Consider the following 15426-nt stretch of genomic DNA (forward strand, 5'->3'; position numbering starts at 1 on the left):
AACTGACTGCCAAAGTTTGCAGAATGATTAGAATTACCTGTGATGTTTAATAGGAATTATAAAGGCTTAAATGCCATCCACCCACCCTAATTTTCATAGTTTTAAAAAAAGACAAGATGCCTTTGGTAAAATGCAATTGGTGTCTTTGAAACAAAACATGCCTATATGCAGTAAAATATACAGTATAATAATTACAGTATTTTATTACTACTCTCTACTCTGACACATAGTCACATCTCTCTATTATAAAAAAAAATTGTGGAAAGGAAAAGCAGGGTGACGATACGTGATCTTCTCGGAAGTTCTCGGAAGACACTTAAAAAAAAGACCTGTGAGACGCAAACAATATCAAATAAGAGCACGGCCAGAAAAACACTCAGTCGTGTAAAGGCACGTAGCACACACAGATCCTGTGCTCTCAGCACATATAAAGGGTATAAGGACAAAATGTTCTAGATGAAACGTCGACGATTAAGCAAAGAAGAAAGAGCAGTGCGGAGAAAAGAGACCCAAAAGCATTGGAGAGAAAAAAAGGCAGATAAGAGATTATGAAAGCAGTGGAAATCAAAAGGCTCAAACAAACGATGGCGCGATACACATGCAGAGAAAGGCAAAGAATATGAAAGCAGTAAAATTTGAAAGTATTGTAGCGTCCTAGCCAGGTTGAAGCCTTTTTTGTTTTAAGTGACTGTTCGGTCTGATTGAGGGAGGGCGGAGTACAGCACGGAAGACTGATAGCGGGGTTATGATTGATGCAGTGTCAAGACCTGGGGGATGAGGGGTTGAAGAGGGTGCTAGAAAGTTGTGTTTGGGATTACGAAGTCAGTGATTGTTCAAGTAAAACTTTTGTGACACTTTATTACGTCAGTCGCTACAGTATCAAAAAAAAGATAGTAACTGCCTGATATGCAAAGTTTTATTAAAGTATAACAAATATTTAGCATAAGATTTCCATTTTATATTTAGGTGCTGCAAGAGGACTTTAGCTGGGCTCCAGTTTAGCAACAAGCGTTTGCAACAGACTTCATTCACCGAATACTTAAAAAAATGGCCTGGTTTCGGTGAAGTCAAGGAACCCTGCAAATTGGCAGTGATTCATATATGTGATCACTGTGTTTAGAGTGAGGATCTCCAAGTTAAAAAACAGCATGAAAGTAAAAGAACTATTTTTATTGTTGTTTAATTAATTTCCAAATGCACAAAGCAACACATGTGCGCCATCTCCTCTCCTCATGAAAAGCAAGCACATACATTTTTATACATCTCAAATTCTTCAGGTAAATGTGGAAGAAGTTGGTGAGCTTGAGCATAGCATTAAAATTGATTTGGCATCCCCCAGACTTCTAAGTTAAATTGGCTGTGCCAAGATGCAAGCAGAACTTGACCAGAAGAGGAAGAGTACTGCACCACAGAGTCATCTTTACAAGGCCCAAACTGCTGAATTGTCACCATTATGGGCAAAACTGAGGATTAATCATCTAAACATCACATAAAATGAGACAACAATATATCACTTAAGAACTAGCTCGGAATTATTGAAAAAAGGCTGCCTCAAGCAGGAAAATGTCTCAAATACGAAACACATTTTTGTATATTTGAATATATTTATGAAAAAAAATGTAAACAATGTTCATGTAAATGTTGTAAAAAATATCTATACAAAAAAAATAACTTAACACCATTAGTAGAGAATCAACCTCAACATAACAAAGGCACCCATACTTTTTCAAAATTGTGAAAATTAGTGTGGTCATGTGTTTTATATACCTTGACATAATGGAAAAACAGAAAAAAAGGCTGAGATTGCAGATCTCACCACAACTGTACAGACATTGTTGGCACCCTTACCACTCATTGATAAAGTGCTGTATGTCCTATGACAAGCAATTAAATGGACAGCAATCATCCCATGTATACCAGCAAGCCTTTGATATGTCATTTGTGTTGAAAAGCTGAAAAGAGATAAAGTATTGCTTATTCTACAAAGATATTTTGAAATGGCCTTGACACATTTGTTGATACCCTTAGAAAAATCATAAATAATTGAATTTTTCAAACTAGACATTTTCTTTAATTAGTATCACACATGTCTCCGATCACACAATCAGACATTCAGCCTATTTAAATGGAGAAAAACAGTCACTCTGATGTTTGGTATCATTGTGTGTCTCGTACTGACATGGAACAGAGAAAGCAAAGGAGAGTGTCGTCTGAGGGGATCAGGAAGAAAATTATGGACAAGCTTGTTAAAGGCAAAGGCTATAAGACCATCTTCAAGCAGTTTGATGTTCATGTGACAACAGTTGCAAATATTATTAAGACTTTGTGTACATTGGTGTACAATATAAATCAGTATGAAAGCATTGTTTGGGCTCTGACAGGAGAAAGTGAGTGTTTTGTTTTACTTCTAGAAAAGGAAGGGCAAAATTCTTCTGGTAGATATTGACTGATTTATTGTATCTAAACAATATTATCCTAAAGTTATAAAAATTCTTACCACACCCTGGCATGTTGAGACCCCACGGCTCCTGGACCCTGGACACTCTGGAGTACCACAGAGGCTGACCTGCTCAGCCCTGGGACTTTTGAACTGAAGGCCTTGTGTATCCACTCCAAACTTCTGCTCACTCTTACAACATCTTAAGAAGACAAGACCACTGCTGCTTTAATCTCTGCCAACTTTTATCTTGGGTCTCTCAGCAGAACTTGTTCATGGATTTATATGCTGAAAGATACAAGCTAAGTATACATTTATTATTTGTGTCCTGAATGTGTTTTTTTTGTGTGGTTATTTTGTTGCCATTGTGGCTTTGAGCGCAACACTGTAAATGACCTTTTCATAATTCCCAGAATTGTAACTGATGCACCTCAGGAGCTGGCACTTACTGTTGGTAACAACTTCTCAGCCATGTCTACTGAAATGTCTTCAAAATGGCAAGATATAGTGGTACATAATATGAAAAATTAGTTTGAACTTGTTAGCTTTATAAGGGCAAATAGTGTATAGTCAACAGTCACCAAAAGACATTTTTAAACAAACTCTCTGCTGCCAATAACTTTTCCACATTTTAGGATTTCCAGTGCTGCATTGCAGAATTCGCTTGTACCTGTGAACCTTTTTGTTATGTGCCTTACTATAAAAATCTACATCATTATGTTAGTTTCGGCTAAATTCTTCACCATGCTTGTGTCGTTTTAGTGCTGCATGTAGTACAGAAGGTTGAAGAATAAAACACAGGACTAAATTGATTTGAGTCTATAAAATGTTTTCTTATTTCTCAAATCCTGCCTCAATCATTATTTAAGGTACACCTCAATGTTTTAAGCAGTGTGTGCCAACACAGCAGTCAATGAGGAGATATAGTATGTTGGTGTCATGTCAATAGCTGTATTTAGATTGGTGAGAAACTGTGAATTGACAGAAGGGTCTAAAAAGAGCACTGCCAACATTAAAAAGCTCCTAAAAATGCTGATTGCAAGCACATTATATGACAAAAGGAAAACCAGACAGATGGAACTTATCCTCAATTGCCATTTACGTTTTAGCAAAGAATAGCCAGGCATTTTAACTTTCAGAGTCATCGCTCATTGTGTGCCACTGTCAAAGGGTAAGCTTAGCTGCCATTCAAGGTAAACACAAAATGACAAGAGACCTAAAATTCAAACAACCATAAAGGTGCAAATTTTAATTGTCCAGGATATCCGACACTGTGTATTGGAAGACATTGTTATAGTGCTGCGGGTTTGACTGTATGGGCACCTTTTTAAAGCAATCCCACAGAGAACTCTACTATGCTGATTTCATTGTGCAGCTTTAAAGTAGAAGGAAAAGCTTCCACTGAACATATGAGTTGAGAACAGAGCATCTTGGTGGGTGGGTTGAGAGGTGGGCATGCAGAGAAACAATTGTACCAGTCACTTGGGGCTTTAAGCTTGCAAGGAACGTCCCACTGGGGATATGGCTTCTTCATTATTCTTGGTTTTATACTACTTTGTAATTTTCTTTTTGTGTGTCACTTCCTAAAAAAACACTTCCTTTTTTGTGTATTTAGATGTCTTGACATTGTTTTAGATGTGGAAAGGTTATTATTCTCTCTTCATCTACCCCTCTGAGTGTCACCTTGACTGTCTGCCTATTTGTTTAATTCTAATGCTTTAGTCAAAAGGCTGCCTGCAGATGAATACAGAATATAAACAAATGCCCAGATTAAAGTAAGACAAGTGCATAAATAAGTACAAGTCAATATAGTTTAAAACCCAGGAAAACTGCTAAAGTAATAGATGGGGGCAAAAGAAAGTGCATTTGTGCAAGTAGGAGGATAAACTGACGAGAATAACAGACAAAGACTGTAATGACTGAAGTAATAAGAGAATCAGGAGATGGGAGAAGGAAGTATCAGCTAACAAAGTTCAAATGGGGAGATCAAGAATCAAGAAAATTAGTTAGGAAGTGAAACTGACAGTTGTAGTCGGGGGGGTGGACAAGAGTTGAAAACCAGGATATTCACATAAATTGAGATGAAGTCAAAAAAACAAAAAAAGATTAGACAAAAAAGATTCATTTTTTACAAAGAGTATTTTGGATACCGTAAGACAAGTGATACCGGCTTTTAAAGTTTCATGCCAGTGATGGCAAAATGTGTGACTTCTGAGAACTGCGTCTCCAGCAATGGGGTATTGTGTCATAGCAATGTAATCCCAAAATGATTGTACCCATTTGGAAACAAAATGGTGATGCAGTGAAGAATAAAGTAACAGTAATACAATTCTGCTTAGCTGCAGACCAGTTTCTTAAGCTTTTTTTTTTTTCTCACGACTCAATCTTGCCCTTCTTAGTGTCTTTGAAACCCAGTTATGACTGCCATCAAATTGGAGGGGGGTCACTCTTAGAGAACTGCTGCCCACAGTCAATGCGGAGCAATGTCAATTACTTGAACAACTTGGGCCAACCCATCACAAGCCACTTCCCAAACCATATGTGTCCCATTCTCATTAAATACAATGGTGAGTCGTGACCCTATGTGATCCAAAGGCAGCAACCCATAGTTTAAGAACCTGTGTCCTAGACAATCACTGAGGGTTATAAAACATTACCACACTGTTCACAGGTGAGAATAACTTCAAAAACACTCACCCTCAATAATTGGAAAAATATACTAATCACACGGAAAATTAGTAACACTATCTGACTGACAACAATCTGTTCCTTTACACGTAGTATGTCCAATGCCACATACATCATGTACTGACTACAAAATGGAAAGTCAGTTCAAAATAGAGAGTGAGGATTTGGAGGAGGAACAGATTTAAAAGGGAAGGCAAGAGTCAAAACCGTAAGTCAAACGAAACAACTGTTAAAACCAAAGAGCAAATCAAAAAGCAAAGTCAAGGCAGAACTTGTGTCAAGAAACTGTAATCAAAATTGTCAAAAGTAAATTTGTTATAATTGGCCCAATCAGGCATGCCTGATGACGTCATAAGCAGTGATGACCTGTTACATCATGACATAGAATTATATGGAGATGGCGACGTAAACTGCGCAAAATTACAATACCTATTGCCAAAACAAAATGTCAACTCTGATCCTGCAGGGCTGCTGTGCCTGCTGGTTTTCCTTTCTGCCACTTACTTCAACAGGAATCAGTTTCTGCTGTTAATTGACTTGTTGTTCCTTCATTTTAATTGCCATGTCTTTAAAGACTCTGTCCTCTGAATTGATTTTTTTCCTTAAATGATAACCAAACCAAAATGAGATGTGAAGTGAACCAACATATAACCAGCTAACTCCAACTCCATTTCTCTCTAACCAGTTTCTTAATTAGAATACAATTCTTGTTGTTAATTAAACCTGTTATTTGCCTCCATGGCTTGCTGGTGCTCCCATCTGGCCACAGCAGACATTTTCAAAACAGTTGATTTTCTTTTTTCGAAGAGAACCATCAAAATGTGTGATGGAGACCTTTACTTTTCTTTATTTTTAGATGTTGTATGATGGACACAGGTTAGTTGGTCGTGTGTCTCATTATTGCTTGATGCTAAGTAAGGAAAGGAGAAGCAGTTAAGGGGTCTGTATCTTAACTAGCAAGTCAATTACAAATAAGGCAAAATAAGTTAATTAGCAACCGAAGCTGGTCACTAATTAAGAGAACAGTTAGAATGAAAGCCCGTAGCCACTGCAGCCATCCAGGATCGATTTGATCACCCTTGGTAGTTCTCAGACGGAAGTGTTTATTTTCAAGACATTTTTGAAAGTGTAGAATGAAGTTCGAAAAACAAGCAAAAACCTTAACCAAATGGCACAATCTAAATAAAACATAGTCATTGCTCACCCCTCCATGCCATTGCCATCATGTAAGACATGAGCAGCTGTGGGCTTCAGCACTGTTCTGATGCATCATGTCTCCACCAGAAAGTTCAATACTCATTTATGAATTTCAGCATACACAGAAGAGAATAGGATAGAACTAGAGAACAACGTCTGGTGGTGTGAAAGCAAATAATTCTGCTAACAAGGGTTTATCAAATACTTGTGTCCAAAGTCTACTTCAGGAGGAGTCAGAAGAGAAGCTGCTGGTGTGTTGGCACAAAGTCTGCCTCATTCGCCACAGTGACAGCCATAACCAGAAAGACACAGAGCAGACAACAAGTACAAAGTAGGCCATACCCAAGAAAATAATTGAGGCAAAAATTAATGGTGTTCCCTATCCTTCCATTCATTTCACTATTCAGAGACAGCTTTGGAAAATGTCTGATTAAATATAATCTGAGAGTCAAGACCATATTCTAAGGTTCATTACTTGAAAGCAGTGGCCTCTTTGCATTCTGGGAAGGTGAGGCATTTCCCACCTGTGCCCATTCCCCATTCCCATTTTGATATCAAAATAGCTTATCAGAGAAGCTCAGCAGTGAATGCTTTTTCTCCTCCACTTTGAAAGGTTTAACCTGTCCCAGTCAGTGCTGGTGCAGCTTTACAGGAAGCCTTGTCACTTTCTCCATAACAGTCTGGTATGGCAGTGCATCTGCTCAGTAAAATATTTACTGTTGCTTGTGATTGGCCTGAGACGACTCTGTTGAGGAACTGTATCCATCACGGTTGAGGAAATGTGCATGATATATAAAGACCACATACACTTGGGCAGCCATCTCTTTCAGCAGTTGCCCTCACAGATATGTTACTGGTCACTAAAACCGAAACATACTTGATATACAAACAGTTTCTTTCCTATTGCAGTCACGCTGATGAAAATGGTCTTTAAACTCCTTTGTCCAAAATAAATTATGTTTAATTTATAAGACTTACTTTATATATGATTGGACATGAGTGCAATTCTGAATATGCAGTATATTTTATTATTCACAACTGCTGTACATTTTGCTGTTAATTATATTTATTTTTGGTATATGTGTATGGATGTAACGCAAGGAGAAATTCCAAACAACGATGCTGCCTTGAAATAAAGTTCAAGATCAACTTCAAGGTAAAGTAATAAACTCACCTCATCGATTTGACATATTGGTAAAACATTTACTGAAAACTCAGTTTTGCTTTCATAATCACATTCTTCCTATTTTACCATAATATGTTTAATACAATTTATTTTCTAGAAAAATGATCTGAAAAAAATTATTTTCGGAGCATGCAGGCTTTTCGACTCTTTGTGTTTATGGCATACGTTCGTTTGTGTCCAGCCTGGACTTTTTAGTTCTCCTCTTGGACTTCAAGCTTAGAAATGTCTAGGTGGTTCACTGATTTTTTATGATGCAATTTAAAGTGTGCAGAAATCTTCACATCTCTCTTTTGGAGTCGTCGTCATCATTATCTTGAATTGTGTCTATTACATATGTGCAGTATAATCTGGAGCTTTGCCTATTAAACAAACATCAGAAATTAATGAACATCCATTTGTGTTTCTGCCTTTGATGTTAATCCTTCAATATTGATGTTGAGATCTCTTTTAACACTTTCCTTTAGTGACTGTACCGTGTGACAATATGTTGGTAGATTTTCATTTTGTGTGATTTTTTATGGCATTGTTTAGCTTACAGTTTCCATCACTGCTGCTGGTAGCCTAATATGTTGTGAAACACAATGTCTCTCCATCGATCCTTTCACCTTTGGCCACCCTTCATGGCTATGATCTTCCAGAGCTCCCTCCTTGCAGCTCCAATGATCTTTTCTCTGGTGCACCCATTGCTTTCACATTCATACCACACACTCCACTTGACACTGCTAACTGGAGGTCAGAGGCTGCATCATTTGCCTTTGTAGCAGAGACATACTCAGGCCCATGGATTTAAGCAAAAGTGTGGGTTTCTTAGGTTCTGCTCCTTCAAGTGCTCAGTCATCTCTTTTTCTCTCTGTCACTCTTGCACACAAACACAAATACGCATGCATCCTTATGCAAAAGCTCCTTTGATGGCTGATTTCTCAGGATAACTCCACTCCTTTTGATGGCATCTCTCTCACAGGTTTGTGTACTTACTTAGTTACTTAGACCCTTCGACCCCTCTAAAGCATAGGTCATTGATAGCTCTTCACCTGCAGCTCCTGTCTTGTGCTGTTGCCTGTTAATTGCCCCTATCCCAAGCCAAATTGTTTGAGTTTGCATCAACATCTTTGCGTCAAATGTTTTTCAGTCATCCTCGCTTATGCTTCCCTTGTGGGTTCCAAGTTAAGGCCTGTCTCTTAACGCTGGTGTCTGGCTTTCTCAGGGTGTGACCAAGCCACTCCCACTTCCTTAGCATCTCCTAATGTATGGGGTTCTACCTGCCATAGCTCCACATTGCTAATTGCCTTCAGCCAGTGAATCCACAGCATATGGCATAGGCAGTAATTTATGAAGGTCTGGGTAATCTTTACTATTCTTCATGTCTCTGCTCCATATGGACTTGATTTTTGTGTTGAGTAAATTAAGCTAGATGTTTCACTGCCCAGGTAAATGAAGGAGTCCACTTCTTCCATGGGTTCTACCTTAAGCCAGATTGGCTTCTCACAGCTGCTTGATTTTTTTGCCTGGATGTTAAGCCCTGCCTGGGCGGAGACAATATAGGGTGGTCCAGATCTAATTATGCAATTTTCATTATGCTATAACTTATTAAGTTTATTATATAGAAAATCACCCTAAAAATCTGGACCATCGAGAAGTGAGTGAACTGATAACATGAAGGACTGTCTTCACTCTGAACTGGGATAGTCCCCGCATAAATTAAAGTCATCCAGACGATATGGATCTGCATAATTAGATCTGGACCATCCTGTATATCTGTGGCCTTCTGCTGCCTCTGCCAATGGTTAGGTGATATAATCTGTATAGTCCAGATCATCAAGTTGAGTCCACAATGTCCACTAGATCATGATCCAGTCAGTAATAAACAAAAACAAAAATGATGATGGAATGCAATGCTGTATCATTCCCATCCTAACCTCAAACCTCTCCGTCTGGCATCCTCCATGTCACTCCATTATATGAATTTCTGATCTGAGATGACAATTTCAATGGGATCCATGTAGACTGTCAAACACCTTCTCTCAGTCCTTGAAACATAGACATTGTGATGACTATGACTATGACTAACCCTTACCCTTGTGATGACTATGACTAACCCTAACCCCTCCATTCCAAAAGGATGTTTTCCTCCTTCCAGAGTTTACTAAACAGCTAGTGAAGCAAGTCCACTGTTTTATGCAGGCCCACCTTTAGAGCTTCCCCTGGAATCTTATTGGGACTGGCTGCTTTTCCATTTCTGGCTTGCATGATCACCCTTCTGATCTCTGCCCATTTCCCACAGTCAGTAGGAAGGTCTGTCGCTGTTGGGGTTCAGTGGCATGGGACAGTTAAGGTTCATGTAGCTCATTTTCATGCCAAATATTTTCAGAATATTCCTTGCAAAACAGAATGGAAAAAAAACTCAGATAAAGATTGCCCATTAACCCTTTGGTTGGCCATTTAGCACAGCCTTGCAGCTCAATATTGTCATCAATCCCTTCTCTGAAAATCAAAACAAAAATGAAGTGTTCTGGACAGAGGGAAGTGTGAGTAAATAAACCACACAGCTCATCAGTTAGCAGCCCTTCTCTTCAGTGCTGTTAAGAGTCTGCAAATAAGAAATATGCCAGCAGAGGGCAGTCATAAACTGCTCAGGATATTTGTAGATAGAAAATGCCACTTAAGTTTTAGGCAACTCTGAAAGCTCTGCAGTGAGTTGTACCAAAGCCACAATATCTAAATTGGGTGGGTTGCCGTTTTAGTTACCCCCATACTCTTTACTAGTGGCCAATAAATGCATAAAAAAGAGATGCTTACTTAATTAGTTTTCTTGCTCAGCTATTCCTATATTCTAACAATTTGGATTTTTCTTTTCAGAGGTAGTGTAGCAATGTGGCTAAGGTCCTGGACTCTATACCTTAAAGTTGCAGGTTGAAGTGTCACATTTGTCCCACTGTGAGCAATAATTTAAACTACCTGTGCTCCATTCATAAAAAGAACATGAACTAAATATCTGTACTTACAAAGTACCTGAGAAATGTGTTTGGTATAGTACAGAGGTCTCCAGCCTTTTTTCCCCAGAGAGCTACTTTTACAAAATGAAAATGGACAAGAGCTACTCATGTTTTCTGACGTTTATTCTCATAGCTTATTTCAACCCAAACAAACTGAATAAGCTTCTTCTGCCTGAACATTTACAATATGTTTGTGTCCACAACTCACATTTTGCATTAAAACATCACAAAAAATATTTAGTTCACCTGCAAGTGCATTTTGTATGTCAGTTTGCATTTTCTAGTGTATCTCACACTATTGAATTAAAACATGAACGCTGTCAAATCAAAACGATGCAGTTACAAATACAAATACACAGATATGACTTATTCACTTGTCATTTTGTTCCATGTCACTGTTTCACTTTATAAGAGTATTCACATGTCCAGTTACATGTGTGATGTGATTTTTAGTTAGTCAGGTGACTGGCACTGCATGGAGTCAACAAGAGAGGCAGGTGTATGGTGGAGTGTAGCCACTTAGGGTCACTCTAATGGAGTCATTTAAATGTTCATCTGTCAGTCTTGTTCTGAACTTTGATTTCATGACATTCATGTCAAATAAGGCAGATGCACAGAAGTATGTTGACTCAAACGAAACAGACATTTTCAGAGCTGCTTGGTGAAGATTCTTGTAGTTATCTGGCTCTACTAAGCTCCAGAAATGCTGAGAATGCTGCTGAGACTTTAACTGCACATTATTTTGAAGGTTAGCTAATATATAAAATCCAATGTTTGTCTGCCTGTAGGTCTGTCCACTTTTCACGAGAGAATTACTTAACAGATTTAGATCGGGTTTTATTCTATAATTTGCTTGAATGATCTGGTTGATTTTACGTCTTTCATTTCGATATGTATCAGAGTTCGCTTGCGGTACTAATTTATTTGCGCGAATTCAAGAGAAATGCAGTGGGCTGAGGGGAGGTGCCCTCCTCACTTATTCGCCAGCTTCAGGGCATGTTCCTTAATTACGCTTATCTAGCAAATGAGAGAACAATTGAATTCAACTTTGTCTGATATTTAAAATAAAGTATTACTTAGGTCTTGATGAGTTTGAATCCGGATATTCTCTTAAGTGTATGCCACATTGAAAAGACAGATTGCAGTTCAGATTGTGGATCGTGATTTTGTGTTAAAAGGATCATGATATGATTTTTTGGAAAGATCGCCCACCCCTAATTTGACTAATCAAGTTTTCAAATTTATGTAAGATTCATTATCCCTTTAGCAAGCTACATGGAAAGGGGTTGCAAGCTACCGGCAGCTCGCGAGTGACATTTTGGAGACCCCTGGTATAGGGTATATACCATATATATATATATATATATATATATATATATATATATATATATATATATATATATATATATATAGGGTTATACAAAATACCAATAATTAATTTTAATCATCACTTTCAGTAGTAGCTGGGCTCACCTGGTTATGCTTTCCTCAACAATGTCTTCCACTACCTTCTAGAGAATTCCCAGCTGCACCCAGGCATCCGAGAGACATAATCTTTACAGAGTGCAAATTAATGCAGATCTAACAAGTATCCCAAAATTTAAATTCAAGAGCTGCTGCCTTGTGGTTCCAGTGTCCTGGCCTTGTACTGGATGTCGAGTTGTCCAGTGGAGTTTGCTTCATTATGCCATTGTTCTCCCACATTCCCACAGATGTGCAGATTAGATTGTTGTAGGCTCTAAATTGGCTCTGAGATGGCCTGAGATACTATCCATGGCTGATTTCTGTCTTGTGCTTCTTGCCCCATGATCCAGAACTGGATTAGATAGATAGATAGATAGATAGATAGATAGATAGATAGATAGATAGATAGATACTTTATTAATCCCAAGGGTAAATTCACATAATCCAGCAGCAGTATACTGATACAAAGAAACAATATTAAATTAAATAGTAATAAAAATGAAAAAATTAAAAAGCAGACAATAACTTTTAGTAATATTTAAGTGTAATTCAGAGTGTTATGTTATATAAAATCACAGGGATTTATTTAAAGGTGGCCACTTATTAATGTCTAAATAAAAATCTGTTTCAAAAGTGAATAAAGCAAATGTGGATAACACGTATTCTTTGAAATAGAAAAAATGCAGTTGTTATTCAAAGCTGCATCTTGATGTTAAAAATGGACATAGTTTAAAATAAGACTGAACTGGCTCAACACAGCCATGTCGTAACTAACACAGATATATGGCCATGTGGGTAAGTCCACTACCATTGACTCACTATTAGCATACCATATCTGCTATCATCAACCAGTGTTGAAATTGTAGTGTATACCCCATTGGCAGAACAACTAATGATGTTACTACTAGGAAGATTTAATATTATTAGCCAGATGGCAGAAAATACAAAGACATACTGTGACAGAAAAGGACAACAGCCAAATATATCAAAAACAAGAGCTAAGTAGTATGTGATGTAGTTAGGGCCAAGGAAAAAGGCAAAACATGAAGAAATGTAAGTAAATTTAAGGTTTTATATGTAGGAAGTAGAAATGTTAGATCTGATTAGGAGGTCAGAATCTTGAAAGTATCCCTTATAAGAAGAACCTAGGAGTCATGCAGTGCATTTGCATGTGTTTTATTACTTCCAGTTATTCTCAGAAACTCAGTTTCTAAAATGCCATATAAACCTTTATTCAGTTAAAGAAACTTGGTTATTAGTCACTGAAGAGCCAGGTTAATATGCACAGATTTACAGTTAAGGATTTTGTAGTCTGTGCATGTCTGTCAACACCTTTCCACTTTCAGTAGCCACATGGAGAAAATGGTCGAAGCATCCACAAAGATAAATTGCCTGAGGCACATGCTTGCATTATTCCGATTTTAATAATTAATCTCAATACTTCAGAAATCACTAAATTTATGTTGCTGAACAGAATATATAATGCTAAATATGCTCAGCAGCACAATCTCGGGAGGAGCGTTGAGGGTCACGCATTAATAGTAACGTGTGTTACATAGTCCAATAACTTTTTAAAGTAACGAGTAACCAAATGCAATACTTATTCTACTGAAGTAAAAGTAACCGTGTTATTATTATCCCAGCAGGTCCTTTGTAGGGCTCAATTTCACAACCAGGCAGAAATGAATGTTTTAGTTTTATCCTATGTGGAAAAAGTACCCCCAAACACAGACAGACCGACACCAGGATGTCCAAAACACTCTCAATTATTTTTATTTTGAGCACCACAATGCCTTCTCTCACCAACTCTCTTCCTTTCTTCCTGTTTCTTTTCTTCTTCTTCTTCTCTCTCTTTCTCTCTTTCTCTTTCTCTTTGACCTCCTTCCTCCTCCTCACAAGCTTCGTCTCCTTCCTCCCAACTCTGGCTCGTCTACTCCTAGAAGGAGGCGGCCCCTTTTATCATGACCTGGATGAGCCCCAGGTGCTCCCCTTGACGTCACTTCCTGGTGTGGCGGATGTCTCAGGAAAGCACCTAGAAGCACTCCGGATCTTCTTGGAATTATTTCCGGCAGCACTTTCTGGTGTGGCGGAAGTGCTGCCATCCAGGCTTCTCCGACTGTCCGGGCGCCCCCTGGCGGTGGCCACGTCCTCTCATAAAGAGTGTCCCAGCTCCATTCTTGTGGCCCCCAAATAGCCCCGGGCGGCTGCCCTCTCGTGGCCGAGGAGTAACAATGTCCAAGTCAGGGACTATCCAGGCGTCCCGGCCGGGCAGTGTCCCTGGACATCTGTGACACCTAGCTATTTGCTAAAGACAACTTTAAACAATGTGATCGTGTGACACGGCAATTGGTGTCCATGCTTTGAATCTTCAGGGGCCAAGGTCAGGGATGGATGTCATTTACTTTATAGCACATGAAAGACTAAGCATACAGTATTTATGATGATGTTTAACTTTTTTTCACGCAGTTTAATGACATCAGGACACCAGGTAAAAGCACTAAGAAGTTCTTTCTTTCTTTCTTTCTTTCTTTCTTTCTTCATATATAGTGCCCTCCAAGCACCACGGCCACTATAAACAGGTAAATAAGCAATCACAATAACCGCTACATAATCTTCTTCTCTCTCTTTCTTTCTCCTCCACACCTCCCAGCAAGCTTCGTCCACCTCCTCCCAACTCTGGCTTGCTTGCTTGCTGGGTTCATAGCAGTCCTTAATATATGGTCCAACCTGGAAGTGCTTCTGTCCTTCCATCTCCATGATCCGATAGTACTTCTGGGTTATGTAAGCGTTTCCTGGCAGCACCCATGGTATCTAGCAGGGTTGTGAAGCTGAACTCCATATCCCATGGTGCCCTGTGGGAATCTGGGGTACTGCTATGCTGTAAGGAAGTCACCACCTAGCATCTTGGGGGAGGCACTGTCTCACAGTAGCTGCCTTCCCCCATCCTCCATGTCCCTGGGCGTCAGGTTGAGCTGCTGACTGTCTGTTACAAACTCCATAAGATGACTTTGCATTTAAACAGAGTTTTTTTTTTCTTAACTGGGTGCTCATCTTATCCGGGTTTTATGTGTGCAAGTAAATGTTCTTATAGTGGACTCGTCACTATCAACATCCATTGTTTAGAGACCATTAAGAAGGATAAAACAATGTTAAGTTATAGAATATGATGTGTAGAGTACAAGTCAAGTGAGATTATGCTCAAGCTTTGTAAGACACTGGTAAGGCCTCACTTGGAGTACTGTGTACAGACTCCATATTACAATACAGACAGCACTAAGAAAAGTTCAGAGAAGAGAAACTAGGCTGATTCTGAAGCTGAGCAATATGAGCTATGCGGAAAGGTTAGAGGAGTTGAAACTTTTTAGTGTAAGCAAGCAGAAATCAAGAGGTGACATGACTGAAGTGTTTAAAATTATGGAGGGAATTAGTCCAGTGGATCGAGACTGTTATTTTAAAATGAG

This window comes from Polypterus senegalus, chromosome 1 (genome assembly GCF_016835505.1).
Source record: "Polypterus senegalus isolate Bchr_013 chromosome 1, ASM1683550v1, whole genome shotgun sequence".
NCBI lineage: Eukaryota > Metazoa > Chordata > Cladistia > Polypteriformes > Polypteridae > Polypterus > Polypterus senegalus.